Here is a 24,615-nt window from a genome sequence, read left to right as displayed (position 1 = left end):
ACCACCCCACCCCACACCTATTAGATCTAAATTAGATCTATCCCCTGCTTCAAATCTTTATGGCTTCTATTCTCTCTGGGGATGTGGAAGCCACCAGTCATGGCCTTGAAGACCCCACATGACCCTGCCTATTACTGCCCACCTCTTTGACCGCAAATCCTACTGTTCTCACCCTGTCTTGACAACACCAGCCTCTCCTCTGTTCCTTTGATATGGTCAGCAAGCTCATGGATTGGGGAGGAACCCTCTTCCTTCAGATGTTACAGTACTTGCAGTCTCTCCTCTGCTGTCCATAGGAGAGGCCTTCCCTGATAATCCTTTCTATTACCTCCTTGTCCTTCATCCAAAAGAATTTTCCCCTGTCTTTTGGCATGGAATTGTCATTGTCTGCTACCACATTGCTTTATTTATCTATTTGCTTATCGCTGCATCACGCTCTGCTCCTGCAATTAAAACAGAAACTCCACCAGGACAAGGACATCATCTTGTCTCCTGATAATTACTGAGATGTGGTGACTTAGGAGGTGTTATGGGTTGAATTGTGTACTCTAAAAATTCATACGATGAAATGCTAACCCCTGCACCTCAGGATGTGATCTTGTTTGGAAGTAGGGTCATTAAGGTGTAATTAGGATGAGGGCATTCTTGAGTACAGGTGGCTCTCATCCAATGAGACTAGTGTCTTTATGCACGTGTGCATGTTCAGTCATGTCCAACTCTTTGTGAACACATGGACTGTAGCCCACTAGGCTCCTCTGTCCATGGAATTTTCCAGGCAGAAATACTGGAGTGGGTTGCCATTTCCTACTCCAGGGAATCTTCCCAAGCTAGGGATTGAGCCTGCATCTCATGTGTCCCCTGCATTGGCAGGTGGATTCTTTACCACCAAGCTACCTGGGAAGTTCAATGTACTTATAAAGAAGAGCAATTTGGACACAGATGCATATACAAGGGAAATGCTATGTGCAGATGAAGGCAGAGATTAGAATGATGTTTCTACAAGCGTAGAAATGCCAAATACTGCTTGCAAGTCATCAGAAGCTACAAAAGAGACATGGCACAGTTTCTTCCTTATAGCCCTCAAAAGAAACTAATTCTGTGGACACCTTTGGAATTTCTAGCCAGTAGACTTAATTTTTTTCCTGCCTAAGCAACTCTTTGTGCTACTTTGTTATAGAAGCAAACTAATACCTAATACTTCAATACATAATGTTGACCACAGTTTTCAGTTTAAATCCACCATGACCACTTTTCCATTGGTACTGCATGGGCATATTATACGGGAAGCTAATGACAAGTGGAAGAAAATGTTAAACCCACCTAATAAAATACAAGACATTCCAATTTGGAGTGTTCCAATGCCTAAAATTTTTCAGAGGAAACTCATAAATCATTTTGTTTGTGTCCTTTAAAACAGGTTGTGTTTACCCTCAGGAATATTATGCAGGAGGAGCACTGTTCCCTCCACATTGAAAAATAGAGTTTTAATAGGAAGAATGGGAAACATTTTTGCCTTCAGGCAGGAGGAAGATTACATATTGGTGCTTTTATAGAGCAGTAGGATATTCTCAAATATATATCTTCAATTTCCTACAGACAAAGGGAGAGATAAATATGACCAATACATTGTTTGAATGCCAGGAGCAATGTAAGACAATTGCTCTTTAGTTACAAATTTTGTATAATATAAAAAAGGAAATTATCATTTCAAGCATAAAAGAAACTCATAACCATTTTGGAAAGTCCGCAAAAGAATAATATACTAATTTGTAAGGTATGCTAATATAATCTCATTGCTCATAGACAATGTGATAATAATTTGATAAGCATAATATGTAATGGCTTTATATCTGTATATGATGTACCTTGTAATGTATCTTTTAAATGTATACAATTTCTTTAAAAATATGTCTGCATTTACATTTGCCAATTATTTGAATTTTCCATAATGTGGATAAAATTTATTTTAATCATCAGGTAATAAAATGATTGAAAACATATATGAATTATTTTATATATGACCTGGAATTGCATAATTATTAGATAAAAAAGTATAAGGCAAATGAAAACTGAGTAAATACACAACTCTGTGTTCAGTTCAGTTCAGTTCAGTCGCTCAGTCATGTCCAACTCTTTGTGACCCGATGAACAGCAGCACACTAGGTCTCCCTGTCCATCACCAACTCCCGGATAACCCAGCTCTGAAGGTTAATATTTTTAAATCATTATTTTTACATAAAACAGAAATATTTCATGACTAAGGGCTTAATTAAATTATTTGTTTCAGAGCAGTGAGAAACAAGAAAAAATCAATCTTTTAAAGACAGTACCATATCACTATAAACAACTATTTCAGTACATCACTAAAACATAAATGAAAAAAATGAAAAGAATTTCAGTTCAGTTCAGTTCAGTCCCTCAGTCGTGTCTGACTCTTTGCGACCACATGAATTACAGTACGCCAGGCCTCCCTGTCCATCACCAACTCCTGGAGTTCACTCAAAGTCATGTCCATCGAGTCGGTGATGCCATTCAGCCATCTCATTCTCTGTCGTCCCCGTTGTTTAGGTAGAAAAAAAAATACTAACTTAGGAGCATAGTACATTATGGTGTACCAAGAAGTTATGACTGCTCCCTTATTTTGAAATATATGAGATAATATATTTTGAATTGAGAATAATTTATATATTGTCAAGTAATAGAGGCTGTAGTTCAGAATCTTCCACTATCTGAAATATTAGTTTCATCCATTTTTCATGTTCTATTATTATTTTTTTTAACTTTTTATTTTATATTGGAATATAGCTGAGCAATGTTGTGATGGTTTCAGGTGAATAGTGAATGGATTCAGTCATATGGACACATGTATCCCTCAAACTTCCTTCCCATCCTGGCTGCCACATAACATCAAGCAGAGTTCCCTGAGCTATATAGTAGATCCTTGGTTATCTCATTTTGTTAGAGTTGAATACTTATTGATGACTTTTTCAATATTAACAGTGATTCTATCACATGTTGTTTCTACTGAGTGAAAGTGAAAGTCGCTCAGTAGTGTCCGACTCTTTGCGACCTCATGGACTAAACAGTCCATGGAGTTCTTTAGGTCAGAATACTGGAGTGGGTAGCCTTTCCCTTCTCCAGGGGATCTTCACAACCCAGGAATGGAACCCAGGTCTCCCGCATTGCAGATGGATTCTTTACCAGCTGAGCCACAAGGGAAGACCAATTTCTACTGAACATTAGCATAATCAAACATATTAGCTATTCTTCAAAATTTAATCTAACTCAAATTTTCATTAAAGTCAAATTAATCATACCAATGAAACACTAAAGCAAAATCACAAAGCAAAGATTTTCTTATGGATGTATATTAAACATATATTTAAATAGCAACAGGTTTTCTTAGAGATGAAACTTTCAGGAAATGTTTAAATTTTAATTTTTTATTTTAAGCCTTATTTATTTGTTATAGTCCTAGAGAAAAGCTCTCAAAATGAGACACACACAAACACACACATACACTCATACCTACATCCAGAACAGAGTACTTTGTATAATTTATCTTAATTTAATGTTTCTTATAAGAGTGAAAAACAATGCTTGAATTACTACATTTGAAAATTTAATGATTGGTAAATCACAGGATTTTTTCCTCATTTATTTCAATGCAAATACATATTTTGAAAATTTTTACCTTATACTGGAGCATCCTTGATTAACAATGTTGTGCTAGAGTTAGGTGTACAGCAAAGTGATTCAGTTATTCATGTATCTATTCTTTTCCAAACTTTTTCTCATTTAGGTTATTATGGAATCCTGAGCAGAGTTCCTTGTGCTGTACAGCAGGTCCTTGTTGGCTTTCCATTTTAAATATCCCAGTATGGACGTGTCCGTCCCAAACTCACAATCTATCCTTTACTCTCACCCTTCACCCACTCCTACCTCCCCCTCTACCATGAGTTCCCCCTCTAAGTCTGTGAGTCTGTTTCTGTTTTATAGATAAGTTCACTAGTTTCATACTTTTGTTTTATATTCTGCATATATATGATATCACATGATATATGTCTTTATCTATCTGAAATACTTTCCTGATAGTCTCCAGGTCCATTCATGTTGTATATATTTCTATCTGACATCTTGATTTGTGACAGTTATTTATTGATGAGACTTACATATAGGTAAAATCAAAATTGGAGTTGGAAATGGCAACCCACTCCAGTATTCTCACTTGGAAAATTCCATAGAGCCTAGTGGGCCACAGTCCACAGAGTCACAAAGAGTGGGACATGACTGAATGACTGATCACAGCACAATAGATTCAAAATAGAAGATGTGATTATTTTATACACATATTTCAAACAATAAACCCCAACTAAAATATCATTACATTTTTGTATTATTTAAACTATGTATTTGAGAGTTTTTAATGCGTAGTTAAAATAAAAGTGTATTTATGTGATAAAAATAGATTTTTTTTAAATAATAAATTATGTCTGCTTATTAATTTGATAGGCTTCCTTGTGGCTCAACTGGTAAAGAATCCGCCTGTAATGCAGGAGACCTGAGTTCAATCCCTGGATTGGGAAGATCCCTTGGAGGAGGGAAAGGCCTCCCACTCTAGTATCCTGGCCAGGAGAATTCCATGGACTGTATAGTCCATGGGGTCTCAAAGGGTCGGATACAACTGAGTGACTTTCACTTTTCACTTTCATTAATTTGATAATATTGGCTAAATGAGTTATATTTTTGATCTTTTTACCTGTAAAATTAAATTGAAAATTATAGGAAGAATAGTGTAATAGTTATTACCAGCAGTAGTTGTATTAATATTAGCTTATATTACCCATAATATTTTATGTAATATAAATAAAATAGTATCTAAGAATGCATTTTCCAAATGGAAAAGTATCTTAGAAATATGAAGCATAGGAATCAGAATGGATTGATTTATAGAATCAGAATGGTCCAATATAACTTTGGTCATTAATCATCACAACCCAGCAGAGACTGGATATACTAGTGGACTTTCTGGGCATGACAGCATATTTAGGATGTGGTGCTCCCAATACTTAAATGCTCCTGTTACACACGAAAGAAAGTGTTAGTCATTCAGTCATGTCCAACTCTTTGTGACCCCATGGACTATAAACTGCCTGGCTCCTCTGTCCATGGGATTCCCCAGATGGGAATAGTGGAGTGGGTTGTGATTTCCTTCTCCAGGGGAAGTTCCCAACCCAGGGATCGAGCCCAGGTCTCCCACACTGTAATACATATGCAGGATTATTGTTTCGTTGAGATAATGCTCAATTTTGCAATATTTGTCATATGCTTTATATTTACAGGGAACATGTAGAGTATTAAAACTTTTTCACAAGTAGTATCATTTTTCATCCTTATAGAATATTTTCAAGGCAGGTAGAGAAAAGCATGATGTGATAATAAAAGGCAGCTTATAGCAAATTGCTACCATATATTTCCAAAGGCTGATCTATCTGTAAAACTAATCCATGTGAAAGAGGCCAAAGAACTTGGAAATTCTCCATGTTGGCAAGAACTCTTCCTTTCGTATTGCATATGAGGAAAAACATTTTGATATATTTGGTTAAATGAGTCCATACCTGTGTAAGTAAGATATTATCAGATGCTAACATTATGGTAGGTAAAGGGAAGTGATTTTTCCATTTTTTCCATGTGAGTGAAAGTGAAAGTCACTTAGTTGGGTCCAACTTTTGGGGACCCCATGGACTATAGCCCACCAGGCTCCTCTGTCCATGGAATTCTCCAGGCACGAGTACTAGAGTAGGTTGCCATTCCCTTCTCCATGGTACCCTCCCTATCCAGGGATCCACCCTGGGTCTCCTGCATTGCAGGCATATTCTTTACCATCTGAGCCACTAGGGAAGCCCTAATCTGGATATACTGGTTACTAAACTCTCAATTTCATATAAGAATCTTCCTAAAGAATTTTCAGAGCATCAGTGAAATATCTTTAACACTATCTATCTATCCATCCATCCATCAATTTTTTATTTACCATCTATCTCTCTATCCAGCCATTTGCTTCTATTTTCTGAACAAGTTGCTGATTATTCACTTCTTACACACCCTTAAATTATACCATCCATCCTTGTAAATGATGATTTTTTAAGTTCTGGATATTTGCTAAGTTTGAAGTGTACTGATAAAAATCAAATTTGGGGACCTGAAATCTCAGGGATATTCCCTATGTAATTTTTATACATTCAAATCTTACCAAGCTGCATATCCTAACCATACTGCTACCCTGCAGGTCTGTGACATATTCATCTTATTTAAAATTGCAGAGCTACTACCTAAACCACAGGCCCTATGCCTTTTCTTCTGCATCCTATTGACTTCCATAAATTTTACTGTATTTATCTGCTGTTTTACCCACACTGACGTTTCTGTTAACCTGTACTTGTGGCACATAACTACATATTGAAATGTTGCTTGCTGAACTTGAAATGTATGAGAGTGATACTAGAGATGCAAAGTACCTTCAAATAAATGCATACTTTCTGCTCATTTCTTATTTTTATAAATGGTGTTTCATGTTTAGTATAGGGAACATGTATACTCCCTACCTAACTCTTTTCCTAACTCTCGTATAGTTTGTTTTATAAGCATTTTACTATCCCTCCTTGGTGGCTCAGTGGTAAAGAATCCACCTGTAGTGCAGGAGTTGAAAATGATGCAGGTTTGATCCCTGGGTCAGGAAGAGTCCCTGGAGGAGGAAATGGCAATCCTCTTCAGTATTCTTGCCTGGGAAATCCCATGGAGAGAGGAGCCTGGCAGGCTACAGTCCATCGGGTCACGAAGAGTTGGACATGACTGAGCATACACACACACACACACTATCCTTCCTTGTATCATTCAAATTTAAAGATATGAATGAGGCTGGTCACTTTCCTGTTTTAAAAGGCTTCCTTAAAATAACAAGCACACTAAACACAATATTACTACTCCTATATCTACAATTCCTATATCTTCTGTAGATTCCTATATCTACAATTTGGTGTTCTCAAATACTTAATTTGCCAATGCTAATTTGATATATTTCTACATCTTATACGTATATTTGCTCAGTTGCTCAGCCCTGTCTGACTGGTGGACTCATGGGTGCAAATGGAGACATATTCTCATTTATCATAACACTCATAATCGGGGGGAGCTGAAATAGATATTAAGCAATTAAACAAACAGCAAAATATATAAATTGAGTGGATAAGTGGTTAAAGGTAAGCAGATTTATCAGAGTAACGGAGTAACAGGAGTAACAGAGTAACAGAAATAACAGAAGCACAGAGTAACAGAAGGTGAAGTTATTACTTTAGAATGCATAATTAGGGAAGGACTCTTCCAGAATGTTATTTTAGTTCAGACATATAAAATGAGAGAAGCTAGTCAGCAAAGAAACTAAGGGAAAAACAGGGGGAAAAGACAGAACAAAAAGGGCAAAGATTTTGAATTAGGAAAAACATTTTTTCCAAAGTAGAAGTAATTGGAGTGGTAAGAGGAAGTACTAGAGAATTAATTAGCTAAGAGCTCACACTTGCAAAGCTTCATAAATAATGTTATAAGACTTGATTTATGACAGATTTCATGAAAAATTCAAAATCACTGGCATTGTGACTATCTGATTTACGTGTTTTAAGTCATTCTGTTCCTATATGTAGTATGAATTACAGGAGGACCAGAATGAGGGGAGAAAGTTACTAATAATAGTGGTCATTTAAAAGCTACCAGATGGTTAGTTTGTTTTTTAAATTTAACTAGTTAAATGGCGGTGCACTGGACATTCAGGCACATATACTTTTGTGAGAATAACTTGGTATTTCTTCAGGATAGATTCATATATCTTGGTGAATGAGTCTGTTTTTTTTTACTTAAAACATTTCCATTTCTTTTATGTTATTATTATATAATATCATGAATATTGTATTAATAATAAAATAATAAGAAAATTATAAAAATCTTTCCTTCTAAATTTTTAAACTTTTTTGTTCATTTATTATTTGTTTATTTTACAAAGTGCTTATATCTCTTGTAGAAAAACCTCTGCTCTAAACAGAAAACAAAATCATTTTAAAAAATAAATTTTAAAGTTCAAACATACTGCAATCACTCAATCTCCTTTTTTATAATTTTAAATGTAGTATCTGTCCTAGCTTATCAATTTTGTCATTAAGAATATAAAGTTAATGAGCTTAATTAAATAGTAAGTCATGAACACAGTCATAGGATATTCAGGCAACAGAGTTTCTCTTAATCAAGTATCAGATGACTCTTCTGATATATGCGATGTACAATCAGAAGATCAAAACTTGCCTTTAATCTTCTTTACTGTATAAACAACAGTAGGAAATTAGCACACTGGGAGCTCAGACATCACTAACATAACCCTCAAATCACTATAAACATTTGCCAGAGAGTTGGAATTTTATTCTAATTACTTTTTCAATGAGTTACATTATTAGAAAAACATGTCCATTAATATTTCACCTTGAAGATCACAGCAGAAGTTGTGTTCACATAACACTTTCCCATAAGTGTCAGTATTTACACAATATCCATTATTTTCTTTCTGAATAAGCAGATTTACTGCCACTGGCATGCTCCAGCTATAAATAAATTTCAGTAGGGTGTATAGAAACAGGAAATAATATTCCTGGAACTTGGCCATTGTTTGATTTGGTCTCTTGTTAGAAGTAGCATTAATTTGAAAGAATAGATTGATTGCTGACTTGTGGAAAATATTGTAGAGAGAGAAGTGGGCAGTAATGTAGCATCAAACTCTGCTGAATAGTCATGGAAAATGAAAATGTGTATGCAAATGTGTAAAATTAATTACAGCAATTTTGACCAATTCCTATACTGTTTTCAAATTATGTAAACTTAATTACCTATGTTGTAAAATGAACCACATTTTTAGTTTAAGAAAGTATTTGAATATATGCATAATTTAAATTCCACCTCAGTTTCTCTCATTGTAATATTTTGTAGATAAAGGAATAGCTACTATATTGTATATATGCCAGTAAATAACATGGTCTCAGAAAAGAACCTGAGGCTTTTAGGGGACTTTCTAAAAATATGAATTTCATTGTATTGTCATTTAAAAATTGGAACATTTGTAAAAATAATGTCTTTTAAAGGCAATTTATTTCCCATAAACTTCAGTCTACCCCTTTGATTAAAATATATGGTGGTAGGCAAAATAATGGACTCAGGAACTTGTCCACATCCTGATCTTTGGAACATGTGCAATTGTTACATGTCAAGAGAAATTAACACAGTAGACAGTATTAGGTAGTTAACAATTGCTGTAGTTGTTTAGTTGCTAAATCGTGTCTGACTCTTTGTGAACCCATGAACTGTAGCTCGCCATGCTCATCTGTTCATGGGAATTCCCAGGCAAGAATACTGGAGTGGGTTGCCATTTCCTTCTCCAGGAGATCTTCCTGATCCCGTGTCTCCTGTGTCTTCTGCTTGGCAGATGGATTCTTTACCACTGAGCCACAGGGGAAGCCCCAGTGTAAACACAGGGATACTTAAATGTGGAAGACAGAGCAGAAGAGTGTCAGAGTGATACAGGGTGATGTGATGTAGAGTCCACAAGCCTTCACCAATAACAACAATAACTCACAATCGCTGCTTTTGGAAGTGGGAAGTGGCTAGGAACAAAGAAAACCAGCACCTGGAAAAGGCAAGGAAATGGATCCCAGGAAGGAATGCAGCGCTGCCAGCATCTTGACTTTAGCCAAGTGAGACTCGTTTCAGACTTTTGACCTCAAGAACTGAAAGATATGTATTATTTTCAAACATCAAACTTGTGGTAATTTTTTACAGCAGCAATGGGAAACTGATGCACACATGAAAATATTCAGCAAATAATTTTAAGGGGATATAGATTTCACGTATCTTTCATATTGATAAGGTATGAAAACATAATTAGTATAGCATCATAGTATTACAGATATCCTACAAAGTAAAAACTCTTGGGGGAGGGGAAATGAATAATCCTAAAAAAGCATGAATTCAACCCCTATTTAGCACTCATTTTTATGACCAAAACTAGCAAGACACTTTAATTCCATACCATCTTACATGTCAAGTATTTCTCAAAGCCCAGAGAATAATTTCTTAGACTGGATGCACATTAAAGAAAAAAAATCATGATTCTGTAATAAAAACACATTAGTCATTTTAAAATTAAACTCCACAAATGTGTTGGAGAAGACTCTTGAGAGTCCCTTGGACTGCAAGGAGATCCAGCCAGTCCATTCTAAAAGGGATCAATCCTGTGTGTTCATTAGATGGACTGATGCTAAAGCTGAAACTCCAATACTTTGGCCACCTCATGCGACGAGTTGACTCACTGGAAAAGACTATGATGCTGGGAGGGATTGGGGACAGGAGGAGAAGGGGACAACAGAGAATGAGATGGCTGGATGGCATCACCGACTCGATGGACATGAGTTTGAGTGAACTCCGGGAGTTGGTGATGGACAGGAAGGCCTGGCGTGCTGTGATTCATGGGGTCGCCAAGAGTCGGACACCACTAAGCGACTGAACTGAACTGAACTGAAGATTTCTCAAACAGGTAAAATGCAGACCATTTTTAGCACATTTGTGGAACTGGTTTTCCTATAAATAAACATTGTCCCTTCTTGGAGTTCTTTTTTTTCCCCCTCATTGGCTATTTTACATATGGTAAAATATGTTTCCATGTTATTATTTGAGAAGTTCTTCTTTGTGTTTAAAACTTAACCCTGGGTCTTGAGTTGCATATGTGACTCATTGTATTATATGTAAAAGGTAGTGTCAAAATATTTTAAAGAAAACCTATATTCTTATATTAGAATGAGATAAGAGCCATGTAAATGTTACTTTTTCTTATTTCTAGTTTTTACTTTTGGATTATTTTCCCAGTAAATATTTTTACACAGATTCTTTTCCTTCACAGAAGACTCTAATATCACAAACAATAATAAATGCCTGAATAAAAAATGGGACTCCTTTATTCATCAGTTTAAAAAAACATAAGAAACATATAGAAAAATATGAACAGAATATGGACAGATCATCTATAAACCTGTAAAACTTGTTCAAACATAGACTGGTAATAAAGAATTCTAAGTTTAAGTAACAGTGATTTATCAGTGAAGGAATTTTCCCCAGTGACTTTAAAACCAGACTAGGCAGTTAATTATTAGTCTGTAATATCACAAGGTCACTCCATGATTATCTGAGAAGCAGAGCACATTTATATAGGAATTGGAACAGAGCTGGTTTTGGCAGGAGAATCACCTGAAGTATGAGTTATAGACAGAATTCAGTTAATAAACAAATCAAATATTGAATACATGGAATTAAAAATATCAGAGAAAAAGACTCTAGATGTGACTGTATTTGAATTTATACATACACTGGATTGGTAGCCTAGGAAAAATAGCTACTAATACCATTCAGTTCAGTTCAGTTCAATTCAGTGGCTCAGTCGTGTCCGACTCTTTGCGACCCCATGAACCACAGCACGCCAGGCCTCCCTGTCCATCACCAACTCCCGGAGTTCACTCAAACTCATGTCCATCGAGTCGGTGATGCCATCCAGCCATCTCATTCTCTGTCGTCCCGTCTCCTCCCACCCCCAATCCTTCCCAGCATCAGACTCTTTTCCAGTGAGTCAACTCGTCACATGAGGTGGCCAAAGTATTGGAGTTTCAGCTTCAGCATCAGTCCTTCCAATGAACACCCAGGATTGATTTCCTTTAGAATGGACTGGACTAATACCATTACATTAATTAATTTCTTTCATTAATTATTAATTAATAATAAAGTAATAATTTCATGTTAAAGGTAGAAAAATGTAGTCTATGGACCTAAATTTTCTAATGTCTGCAATAATAATTTCCAAAATTATTTTGACATTTATAATCCAATGAGTTATGGAGGAAGAAAGTGAAGATATGGCAGGAAAAATTTTGGGAAATTATATTTGACATTATTTTCAACAGTTCTTTCTTTTGGCAATTATCTTATAATTGGTAGTATGTAGTGTTTACAAGGAAGAAAATAATGGACATTTCCTATTGATAAGAAGATAAAATGGTTTAACAGTTTTTTAAAAAGCCATTTAAAACAGATGATATGTTTTAGGAAGGAAAATTTGTTTGACCTTCTTCCAATATATAATAAAAATATAGATGCACTTTGTGATCAATGCACAGACTTCACCTCTCAGGGATGAAGCAGTGACCTGAAGTACATAAAGTCCTGGAAAGCCTCCCTGCCCTGCAGTAACTACACTTGTGTTAGGAGAGGGGGAATTCACCACCACTGTACCCTGCCTACATTATTCAAACTAAAAGGAAAAACAAAAGTCAAGAAGTCATATTTATAGGCTTAAGGGAAATAACAAAAATAATACCAATGCTAATAACACTATTTTGAGACCAGGAAGGCAAATTGATTTCAACACTATTTCTCTGTTAACACCATGAAATAGGCTTTTTCTTCCATTTTGTTTTAGTTCTTATGGAAAGAACATTTTATACAGTCAAGGACTTCCTTATAATCTTTTCAATAACAAAGGAAACAAACTTAAGTCAAAGCTCTAAATACATGACTGGTTTTGGATGAGCTTAGAGAGACATGTGAGGCACTATAGGATGTGTGACTATCTATACTACATAGTATTCTTTTTAAAAATTTTTATTGGAGTATAGCTGGTTTACAATGTCATGTTAGTTTTTGCTATACAGCAAAGTAAATCAGTTACACATATACATGTAACAATTCTTTTTTTAGATTCTTTCCCCTTATAGGCCATTACAGAGTATTGAGTTCCTGTTCTATACAGTAGGTTCTCATTAATTATCTATTTTAGGTATAGTATTGTGTATATGTCAATCCCAATCTCCCAATTTATCTCTCCCCTTACTCTTTGGTAAAAACAAGGGGTTTGTTTTCTACATGTTTTGTAAATAATTTTGCTTGTACCCTGCTTTAGATTCCACATATAAGTAATAGCGGGTGATATTCGTCTTTCTCTGTCTGACTTACTTCACTCATATGATAATCTCTAAACCCACCTACTGGAGAAGGCAATGGCAACCCACTCCAGTACTCTTGCCTGGAGAATCCCAGGGACAGAGGAGCCTAGTGGGCTGCCGTCAATGGGGTCGCACAGACTTGGACACGACTGAAGTGACTTAGCAGCAGCAGCAGCAGAAAATCCACCTACATTGCTACAAATGACATTATTTTGCTCTTTTTTATGGCTGAGTAATATTCAATTGTATATATGTACCATATCTTCTTTATCCATTAAGCTGTTTATGAACACTTAGGCTGCTTCCATGTTCTGGCTATTGTGAATCGTGCTTCAATGAACATTGGGTGCACGTATCTTTGCGAACTAGTTTTCTTTGGATACATGACCAAGAGTGAGACTGTTGGATCATATGGTATCTCTGGAGGCTTCTGAGGTGGTGCTAGTGGTAAATAACCTGACTGCCAATGCAGGAGACATAAGAGATGCAGATTCCATCCCTGGGTCAGGAAGATCCCCTGGAGGAGGGCATGGCAACCCACTCCAGTATTCTTGCCTGGAGAATCCCATGGAGAGAGGAGCCTGGAACATGTGAACAAACATGTAAAATACACGGCAAATTAGATTTTGTTAGAAATGTAAGCAGAGTAAGAATGATTTATTGAGGTGAGGAGACAAGCCGTGACTATATGTGTTAACCAGTGAAGGCCTTGGTTAGAAAATACGAGTATTACCACCAAACTTTGTGGCTTAAAACAGCAATACTTTTAAGATGTCTCGTAATTTCTGTAAATAAGGAGCTTGGAAAAGACCCAGCAGGGTATTTCTGATGTGAATTACTCATGCAATGGCAATCAGACTGGATGGAGGTGGAATGTGTCACTCACTTCTTGTCAAATCAAGTCTATCTTCATGGGCCTTATACATCAGCTCTTTGGGGATTTTTCCACAGCATGGAGGCCTCAGGGCAGCTTACATGATGGCACAAGCCACCAACAAACACGTGCAAAAAATTTTATAACCTTTCCTTGAGTGTCAAATAAAATCATTTCAGTCAGAGCTACAAACCCACCCTGATTTAAAGGGAGAGAACACAGAGCTTGGCTCTTAATGCGAGAATGAAAGTTGGACTGTAAAAGAGTATGTGTGATGCCATATCTGTCGTCACCATTAAAAATATACTGTCTGCCACAGCATAGAGTGGTAACTTCCCTCTTTTGTAGTGCTGGGACTTGTATTCCTAGGGTCTTAAAAAGTCATTTTTAAAATCTGTGTTTTAGTTTACTCATGTGAAAAATTGGGGTAACACTATTTCATCTTAACAGGCTCCAAGTGAGGAGTGGCATATGTGGCCCCTTAATAATGACCACTTAGTGTATATTTACCATGAAATAGGAATTATAAATCAACATAACTGGTGATTATATTGTTATATATTTTATGCTTACTCAAATTTACTCTATATTATTTATTATATTTTTATCTGCTTGATGAAATGTATACTGACATTAACCTGTTGTGTACAGAGAGATCTTGAAACTATGCCAATATCCTTTCTCTCATCAAATTTTACCCACTAATTTTAGCAACTGTTGATTGTTATTGCTTGCAATAATTATGATTATGACATTTGCTAATAGTAGACTTTTTATTTAATTCCTCCCACATTTATAAATTAAAATTCTGCTGTAAGAAAAAATATGCCTCTTCCTTCGATATTTTCTGTATTTCTTTCCTTATTTATCTTTATAAGATGGACTTGTAGATACTTTTTTAATTTCATGAGTTAGAACCCAATAACGTCAATATTTATTTTGTTTATACTGGTACATTCTCTAGAAGATATTCTACTTTGGGAAACTTAGTCCTGGGAAATTTGAGAGAAATAAAGGAAACTTTCTGCCTTGGGGCTTCCAAGTTGGCAGTAGTAAAGAATCCGCCTGCCAATGCAGGAGATGTGGGTTCAGTCCATGGGTTGGGAAGATGTTCTGGAGGAGGAAATGGCAACCCACTCCAGTAGTCTTGCCTAGGAAATCCCATGGACAGGGGAGCCTGTGAGCTACAGTCAGTGGGGTTGCAAAGAGTTGGACACAACTGAGCATGAATGCATGCATGTATGCATAATTATACTATAGGTATGTAGGAAGATAACAGTAGAAGTTGGGAAAGGACTAAGGGAACTCTCTGCTTTTATGCAATCTTTTCAGGGGGAAGGGAATGGCAACCCGCTCCAGTATTCTTGCCTGGACAAGAATTTTTTTTTTTTGTCTGCTTGTTTGTTCCTTTTTATTAAAGTATAGTTGATTTACAATATAATCTCAGGTCTACAGCATAGTAATATTATTTTGCAGACTCTACTCCATTATGGGTTATTACAAGATAATATCTATAATTATTTGTGCTATACAGTAAAAGAGACACAGATGTATAGAACAGTCTTTTGGACTCTGTGGGAGAGGGCGAGTGTGGGATGATTTAGGAGAATGGTATTGGACAAGAATCTATTCTTGTCCTCCGCCAAGGACAGAGGAGCCTGGTGGGCTACAGTCCATGGGGTCGCAAAGAGTCGGACATGACTGAGTGACTAACACTATAAGCTTAAAATTATTTCAAATTAAAAGTTGAAAAGGAAAAAAAAGGTGGTAACAGTGGATATCAAGTATTGACCAAGACAGCCTTAACATTCCCCTCAACTAAATCACACACGTTCCTTCTTGACTCTCTGACATAACCTCCTTTTTCTTAAAGCATTTACTCCAGAAAACCTTTGATTATTTCTTGCTCTGCCTCTTTAGGATGAAAACTTTCTCTCAACTTCTTGCTGGTTGTATAACCTACTGACCTAAAACAAATAGACTGCCAGTTATTTCTCTAGCAAAGATGGTTTTACTTGGGATCAGAAAAAAATTGCAATTTGGAGTCTGCAGCCATGGTGCTGTTCAGTCCCTAAGTTGTATCTAACTCTTTGCAACCATGGTAAGCCCATGAATGTTCCCACACAGGAAGGGAAGGAGAATCCATTTATAGAGCAAAAAAGGAAGTTGGGAGAAATGTAGAAAACAGTCATGACAATTCATTGGCTGAGTCTTTTTTTTTTTTTTTTTTCAGAAAAGAGGAGCCTGTCTTTTTCCTGTTGAGCTCTGCTTTGGTGTCAGGGATTGAGAACTTCCCAGTCTGGTCTCCCAAATCTATTTCAATGAGGTCTCAGCTTATTACTCTTTTTTTTTATTACAAAACCAAGTATGTGTTTCTCAAGGACCTGGGAGACATTCATTTGAAATGTAGCCATTCAAGGAAACAGCTCCCCTTTTCTCCTAGTTGCTGTGGTAAGTCAGGAACCTAACTTCCATAAGCAACACTTAACAAACACAGAATATCTCATCAAACCTTCCCACCACCTGCTAGGGTCTCCCTGTGCTTTTCTACCAGCTTATTTCAATGCTTTCACTCTCCCATCTTTTGATTCATGGGAGCTGAGTTCAATCCTTCTCCCTTTTGTGGTTGTTTTGGATAAAGCCTTTCTTGCCTATTTAATTTTCAGGTACATTTACTCTTTGACATTATTCAAGATTGCCTTTGAGTCTCATTTTATAGAGCCATGATTTTATATAATTTTAAGATTTTAAGGCACAATGTTATATAATGAATCTGGTAAATAAATAATGCCTTATTTTAAAATTGAATTTTGAGGGTCTAGGGCATGCAAACTTATTTTTTACATTTTATTTTAGAAATATTTTAGTGGAAATGATAGAAAAGGAAGCTCCACGGTATTACAGGGTCCTTCACAATTCACAAACAGCATCATCTATTTTTTTCCTAACAAAAATGTCTTAGCATCACATCCCCAGTACTCATTTATCGCATAACTGGAAGTTTGCCCCTTTTGACCACCTTCATCCAATTCCCCCCACCCCTGCCTCTGGTAATCACAAATCGGATCTCTTTTCTATAAATCTCTTTGTCTTTGAAGTATAATTTACCTGTTACACTATATTAGTTCCTGTTACTCAACGTGTGCTGTGCCGTGCTTAATTGCTCAGTCATGTCTGACTCAGCAACACCATGGACTGTAGCCTGCTAGTCTCCTCTGTCCATGGAGATGCTCCAGGCAAGAATACTGGTATGGGTTGCCATCCCCTCCTCCAGGGGATCTTCCCAACCCAGAAATGGAACCCAGATCTCCCACATTGAAGGTGGATTATTTACCGACTGAGCTACCAGGGAAGCCCAAGAAATTATGGAGTGGATAGTCTATCCCTTATTCAGGGGAATCTTCCCAACCCAGGAATTGAACTGGGGTCTCCTGCATTGCAGGCAGATTCTTTATCAGCTGAGATACAAGGGAAGCCCATTTAACAACATAGTGATTCATTTCTATACATTTCAAAATGATCACCACAATGTCTCATCATCCTCTGTTACCATACAAAGATATTGCATAATTGCTACCTTCTGCACACTGTATATTTTGCCTCCATAGTCATTATTGACTAAGGGATGTTTTTAATTTATCTAACCAATTTTCTTCATTTGTAGGGGGGGGAATCATAATACTTACGTTGTCATATTATTTGAGGTTTAAATTATATAAGTAAAAACAGTATAATACCAATTAAATATTAGACATGTCAATGTCATGCTACCCTTTCTTGAACTATTAGAAACAATTCAAGACACATAGCAAGTGCCCCTTAAAAACTGTTATTCCTACTGAAGTAATTATTTTTCTGTTTTTAGAGAGATGATATTAGGTTGGAACTTAACTAAGTAGAAAATTTTGGGGAAAAAGAGTAAATACTTTATAGCAATGCCATGGAAAGAAATCTAGTAAATATCATTTCATCAACATCAATAAAATTAATTTAATAATTAAACTTTTAGGGAAAATAAACAGTAGTGAAACAAACAATAGCTGCTTGAGGTACAAATATTTGTTTCCATAATAACCTATTCTTAAATGAGTGCTTCGTTAAGAACTTCCATAATTATGCAACATTCCTTTGTGTGTGAAAGTGTTATTTGCTCATTCATGTCTGACTCTTTGTGACCCCATGGACCGTAGTCTACCAGGCTTCTCTGTCCATGGAGTTCTCCAGGCAAGAATTCTGGAGTGGGTTGCCATTCCCTTCTCCAGGGGATCTTCCTCACCCAGGGATTGAATTCAGGGCTCCTAATTTAGAGGCAGATTCCTTACAGTCCAAGCCTCCAGAGAAAATCCTACAATATTACTATAGTCATATTAAACTCTTTCCAAGGTGATACCAGTATTAACAACTGCTGAGATAAATTTGTGACTGAATTTATTTTGAAGTAACTGGTACTTTAGCAATATAACTTCAAGGGAGAAAGTGAATTATTTAGAGCTTATAGATTCCCTCAGATGCTCATGGTTGTTAGAAATAGAAACGAAGCTATTAAGTCAAATTAATATAAGTAAATAATAGAAATGTGCGTCTATGGAGATTAAAGAAACTGCTTTTATTTCTAAGATACCATCACAGATACCCTGCTTCAATTTACATTTATCTAATTATTTTCTTGTAGAATTTGTGTCTAATCAGATAATAGTTGCATACAAAGAAACTCACAAGGAAAATAAATCATCTTGCTTCTCAAAATAAGTTTCCTTTATGAAACAAAGCACATAAAACTTGCAAATTTTAGTACTGGAAGGAAAATATCCTGGTGTATGCACAGCAACACCCACGGTGTGGGGGTAGGTTATTTTATAATTATTCTTGGACTTTGGTAAACTTCCACTGTGGAAGTCTCAAATGTGAACAAGGTTCAGATTTTTAAACCCTTGCCAGCTTTGCCAGTCAGGAGTGTCAAAATATTTCCAACAAAATTGGAATGAAAGTAGAATACAAAGAATGTAAGTAGCCTGGATTATAAAGAAAGAGGTTCTGACTTAGCCAGGGAAAAATGGCTTCCAAGGATTTTATTTTCTTGCGCTCCAACATCACTGCAGACGGTGACTGCAGCTATGAAATTAGAAGACACTTGGTCCTTGGAAGGAAAGCTATGACAAACCTATATGTGTATTTAAAAGGAGAGACTTCACTTTCCCAAGGTCCATAAAGTCAAAGCTATGGTTTTTCCAGTAGTCATATATGGATGTGAGAGTTGGGCCATAAAGAAAGCTGAGCACTGAGGAACTGATGCGTTTGAACTATGGTGCTGAAGAAGACCCTTGGTAGTCCCTTGGACAGCAAGAAGATCAAACCAGTCCATCCTAAAGGAAATCAACCCTGAATATTTATTAGAAGGACTGATGCTAAAGCTGAAGCTCCAATACCTTGGCCACCTGATGAAAAGAGTTGACTCAATGGGAAAGACCCTGATGCTAGGAAAGATTGAGGAGAAGGGGTAACAGAGGATGAGATAGTTGGATAGCATCACTGGCTCAGTGGACATGAGTGTGAGCCAACTCCAGGAGAGAGTAAAGAACAGGGAAGTCTGGCATGCTGTTGTCCATGGTGTTGCAATGAGTCAGAGAGGACTTAGTGACTGAACAACAACAACTCAGTGCTTATTGCTATCATTACATCTGGTTATATTGGGTTTGAAAAAATATATTATTGTTAAAATTAACTTCCCTTATTTCTCTATATCTTTTTAAGTGTGGTCACAAAAAAATTAAATTTACAAATATGGTACCATTGGACATTGTTGCTTAGATGCCATTGGTCAAAATACACCACACAGTTAGTCCTTAGGACCTTGCCATTTCCATAGAGAGCAGATCTTAGATCTACTGTGTTCTCAGATTTCAACATCTTTCTGCACATTCTGCTGTGTATTCCTGGAGGATTCAGAGTTTGGGCACTGGGTTTTTGTTGACGTTATTTGCTAAGTAGTGTCCTACTCTTTGTGAACCCATGGACTGTAGCCAACCAGGCTCCTCTGTCCATAGGATTCTCCAGGTGAGAATACTGGAATGGGTTGTAATTCCTCCTCCAGGGGATCTTCCCTAACTAGGGGGCAAACCCACATCTCCAGTGTCTCCTGCATTGGCAGACAGATCCTTTACCACTGAGCCATACAGGAAGCCCTGGGGATTGGGTAAAAGTGGAAATACGTATATCAGAAAATTTCAGCATCTCTTTACAATCTGTTAATGATTTGGTGAAGTTTGGTGGGAATTGTGAGAAGTTTCTAAGTTATTCTTTGTGTGTTCTCTCAAATATTCTGTACCAGATTTCTTTCTGTGGCCAAAATAACCTAGACTTCTATGAACAAATAAATAGCACTTTTCTTCGACATTTTGCTTTATGTCCTTTCTCCTGGACTGAAAATAATCATACTGAATGAATGGGAGAAGGTTTAGGGGAGAGAGAAATAATATACCAAGAAAATAAAATAATATTTAAAAACCAGTAAGCACTTTGACAAATAAAATAGATACATAGTTAGGGAATAAAACTAGGATGTTTATACTAAAACACTGTGAGGGTAAAGCAATGATAACTTATTACCAAAAGAGTCAGACTATTTTGAGGATTTGGCATTTAAATCTGAGACTTCAAGACCTGAGTCAAAGACTTTACCAAGGTCTAAAGATGGAGTCTTTTGGAAACAGTAGCCTGTAACCAAAAAAGTTGTAATACAAGTCTAGAAGTTTAGGAATTAGGAGACTGGCCTAATTAGAAACTTGAAAATAAAGAAGAGACTAGCAGGGGTTACCATCAGAAAATTAGGGAGAAGACAAATAATGTGGGGACATAAAAATCAAAGAAGGAATTTGGACTTTGTCATCACTTCCCTTTCCTATTTTCAGTGTTTTATTGGTTTATAAGTAGTTCTTTAAAAATTATTTATTTATTTGCCTCACTGTATCTTAACTGAAGCATGTAGAATCTTAGATCTTCATTGCAGCATGTGGGATCATTTAGTCGGGATCTATTGATAATTCCGTGACTTGGAATCAAACTTGGGCCATCTACATTGGGAGCTCGGAGTTTTAGCCATTGGGCCACAAGGGAAGTTCCTATAAGTAAGTACTATATACTATTTTCTACTTTAAATCAGATAAATATATTAGGATAGACTATGAAGTTTATGAAATTAAAACCCATTTGGTAGTTTGAATCAGATGCTCCCAAATTTCTCTAAGAATGTAACTCCCAAATACACAAACTCATTGGAAACAAATGTAAAATTCCAACAAATAATAGAAATAGCCCTAGATTTTACTACCTACCCATCTTCTGAGTGTACATTAGTAGTTCTATTTGGGATAAAACCTGCTTGAAGAGCTGAACTATATGATTTTAGCACAAAAGACTTAGGATATCAGGCCGGTGGATGGGAATGATGAAGTGTGTTATAAAAAGGATTTAGTAAGTTTCTGGGCAAAAGGATGACTGGCCATACAATGCACAGATATCTTCTACCAACTGTTCCACGCACTGCTATCCAAAGGTACTGACGGAAACTTATCACCCACAATACTGACAGGTGCTATAAAGCTAAGTTGCCCTGTACCGGTGAATAAAAATAAGCCAAACTGAAGAGTTGAAAGTGAATTTAAAGGCATAAAGTATTTTTACAGAAAGTCCATGAAATTTCTACTTGTTAAACAAGTAAAATTACAAAGAATATAATCTATGTTAAATTCATAGGCTGAACAATTTTAATAGGACAAATATTATAGTTTTACTGTTGTAATCATTGGTGATATTCTTATATAATTCCTTTCTGAAAAACACCCAAAATACATTTATATATCACAAAACCTTGTATATTGGATAAGTCTAAGCCACTTAACACTTAGTTTCCCTACACTAAAGCCTGTGTTTGTGGCATACCAAGTATCCATGTTTAAAATGGTTCATATCTATTGTTTTGGACAGTAGTTTGGTGATATATGTCTAAAATTCTCAAGGGAATTTTATTTTTCACTTACAATTGCACTATTATATGAGCATCATATTGGGAAGGGCATGTGCATGTTAAGTGTTTGTTGAATTTCCTAGAAGTTCTTATGGAAGAAGAGAGTGGAGAAATGATGATGAAGAGATTAAGGTTAAGGCTCTCAAGCTTCACATGTTTCACAGTGCCTGAAGAGGATCTGAAATACCCTTCTCCACTAAAAGAAAAGTATAAAATTGTTTCTATGCAGTTTATAAAATGGAGCCAAATTTTCTTTCCTTCAAAGTCAATAGGAAAGCAATGGATATTGATCATTGTAATACAACCCACTCCAGTGTTCTTGCCTGGAGAATCCCAGGGATGGGGGAGCCTAGTGGGCTTCCATCTATGGGGTCACACAGAGTCGGACACGACTGAAGTGACTTAGCAGCAGCAGCAGCAGCAGCAGCTATGGTAAAGTCATGCAAACTAAATGCAATAAAAATATACACCCCAGGGACTTCCCTGGTGATCCAGTGGTTAAGACTCCGCACTTTCACTGCAGGGGGTGCACATTCCATTCCTGTTCAGGAAACTAAAATCCCTCAGGTGGCCCAGTGTGGCCAAAAATTTAAGTAAAATTTTTTTAAAAATATATAAATCTAGACCAAAGGAAAAAAAATCAAAATAAATATAGGCCCGGGGAAGCACAATCTGTGAGAGTGTAAGGATTCATAGATTCATAATAACTGGGTAGCAAGTGTTAGATACGTAAGATTCAAGACTTAACATTTATGCTGTCAATCACCAGGTTCAATCTAGAAGACATCATTCAGAAAGAAAGGACACAAAACAAAACAAAGGTGCTTTTTATTATTATATATTAGCTTATACTCATTTTTTAAAACTCAGTAAAAATGTTGTAATAATATGCACAACTTAGAGAAAGTGAACTGTAAAGCCTTTCCATGGAAGTTTCAAAGTCTTTATCCTAGAATAAGTAGTTTTGATCTGTTTGAGTCCCAGAGTCTAGAGGCTTAGCCAAGAGGCAGTTGGATCAAAGCCTGTCTCCCTGAACTATGTCAAAAAGAGAATGGTTAATCGTGTTTACTAAAATGGGGAAGCAAGACACCCAGAGCATATCTCAAACTGATGAATGTGAGATCTCTACAGAACATGGTGAGAAAGGATATCTTTTCACATATTATTTTTAATAAAAGTGCCCTAGTACGGTATTTCAATGCTCTTCAAAAGCAAAATGTATGATTTGTTTCATGTGTTTATTTGAATTAGCCAAATATAAAATGGTTCTATGTATGGATGTTATCCAACTTAAGACAAGTTCCTTTTTCTCAAAACCTTAAGAGAATTTTTTTTAATTCAATTAACTCATTGAAAGGGACACCTGCAGTTGTAAATAAAATGTTTAAAATAATGTAACATTTTCTTCTTAATTGTCAATACATATCACACAATGTATAATGCTTAAATTAAGTAGTTCTTATTCAAACCCTAGTGGTTCTCTGAGAATACCATTTTATGGAAGCAAGTGAAGCAATTAATTGGTTTCTATTAATTAACCCACCTCAGATGTAACACAAACATAACAGCAAACAAAATGTCTTTCCACTTAATCTGTGAGTGATGGTAATATTACTGTTGTATTCAAAGTTGTCTCATATTTCTAACAAATGTATGCAAATATGTAATAATTATTTAGATAAAAGTCCAAATTAAATCACCAGAGACTTATGTAGAAGTAGCAAATTACTTTTATTCTTTTACTTAATCAAAATATGTTTATTGACTTCATTCTGTGCTTCAAACCCTGGAATAAGCTTGGAATAAAATATTTGTGAGGATAGCTAATGTCCTAGAACTCTGAAAATTTTATTGTGGCAATTTTTAAATAACTTCATATCTATATGCTTAATCTACAAATATATTATTTTCAGATTGGTTCTGAATATCATCACAGGCTTTGTTTGGTTGTTTCAACATTTTCAGTGAATGTCTGGAAATCTTTAGCATTGCCATTATTCTTTTTTTCTAAGTAATTTGTTTCAGATAATATTTTTATTTATAATCAAAGGGCTATTTTTCTCTTTTTAAAATAACTTTGTTGTGACAAAATTTACACTGTACAAATATCATTCCCTTCACTTCAAAATGATCCCTCATCTTCCCAAGCCCCAGGCACCACCAAGTTGATTTTTTATTATATTTTTGCCTCTTTAATGTTTCATATAAATGAAATTATACAATATGTACTCTTGGGTATCTGCCTTCTACATGAGGTTTGTTCATACTGCTGCATGTGTAAATAGCCTATTCCTTTTTATTAAGAAGTAGTATTACATTTTATTTTAGCACTATTTTATAGTTTTCAGTGTACAGGAATTGTATTTTGTTAAACTTTCATTAAATGTGTTAAATCACCCGTAATTATTTATTCACCTTGATGCTATTGTGAAAGGAATTTTTTTTTCACTTTTGGAAACTAAATAGTAGATAGAATTACAATAGATTTGTGTATAATATGTCTATCTTGTGGCCCTGTAAAGCTTGCTTATTGGCTACAGTAACTGCTGCTGCTACTGCTGCTAAGTCTCTTCAGTTGTGTCCGACTCTGTGCGACCCCATAGACGGCAGCCCCGTCCCTGGGATTCTCCAGGCAAGAGCAC

The sequence above is a fragment of the Moschus berezovskii genome, chromosome 17, assembly GCF_049115385.1.
Source record: "Moschus berezovskii isolate FMDL1 chromosome 17, NW_MosBer_1.0, whole genome shotgun sequence".
Lineage (NCBI taxonomy): Eukaryota > Metazoa > Chordata > Mammalia > Artiodactyla > Moschidae > Moschus > Moschus berezovskii.
This window is presented reverse-complemented; position numbering follows the sequence as displayed.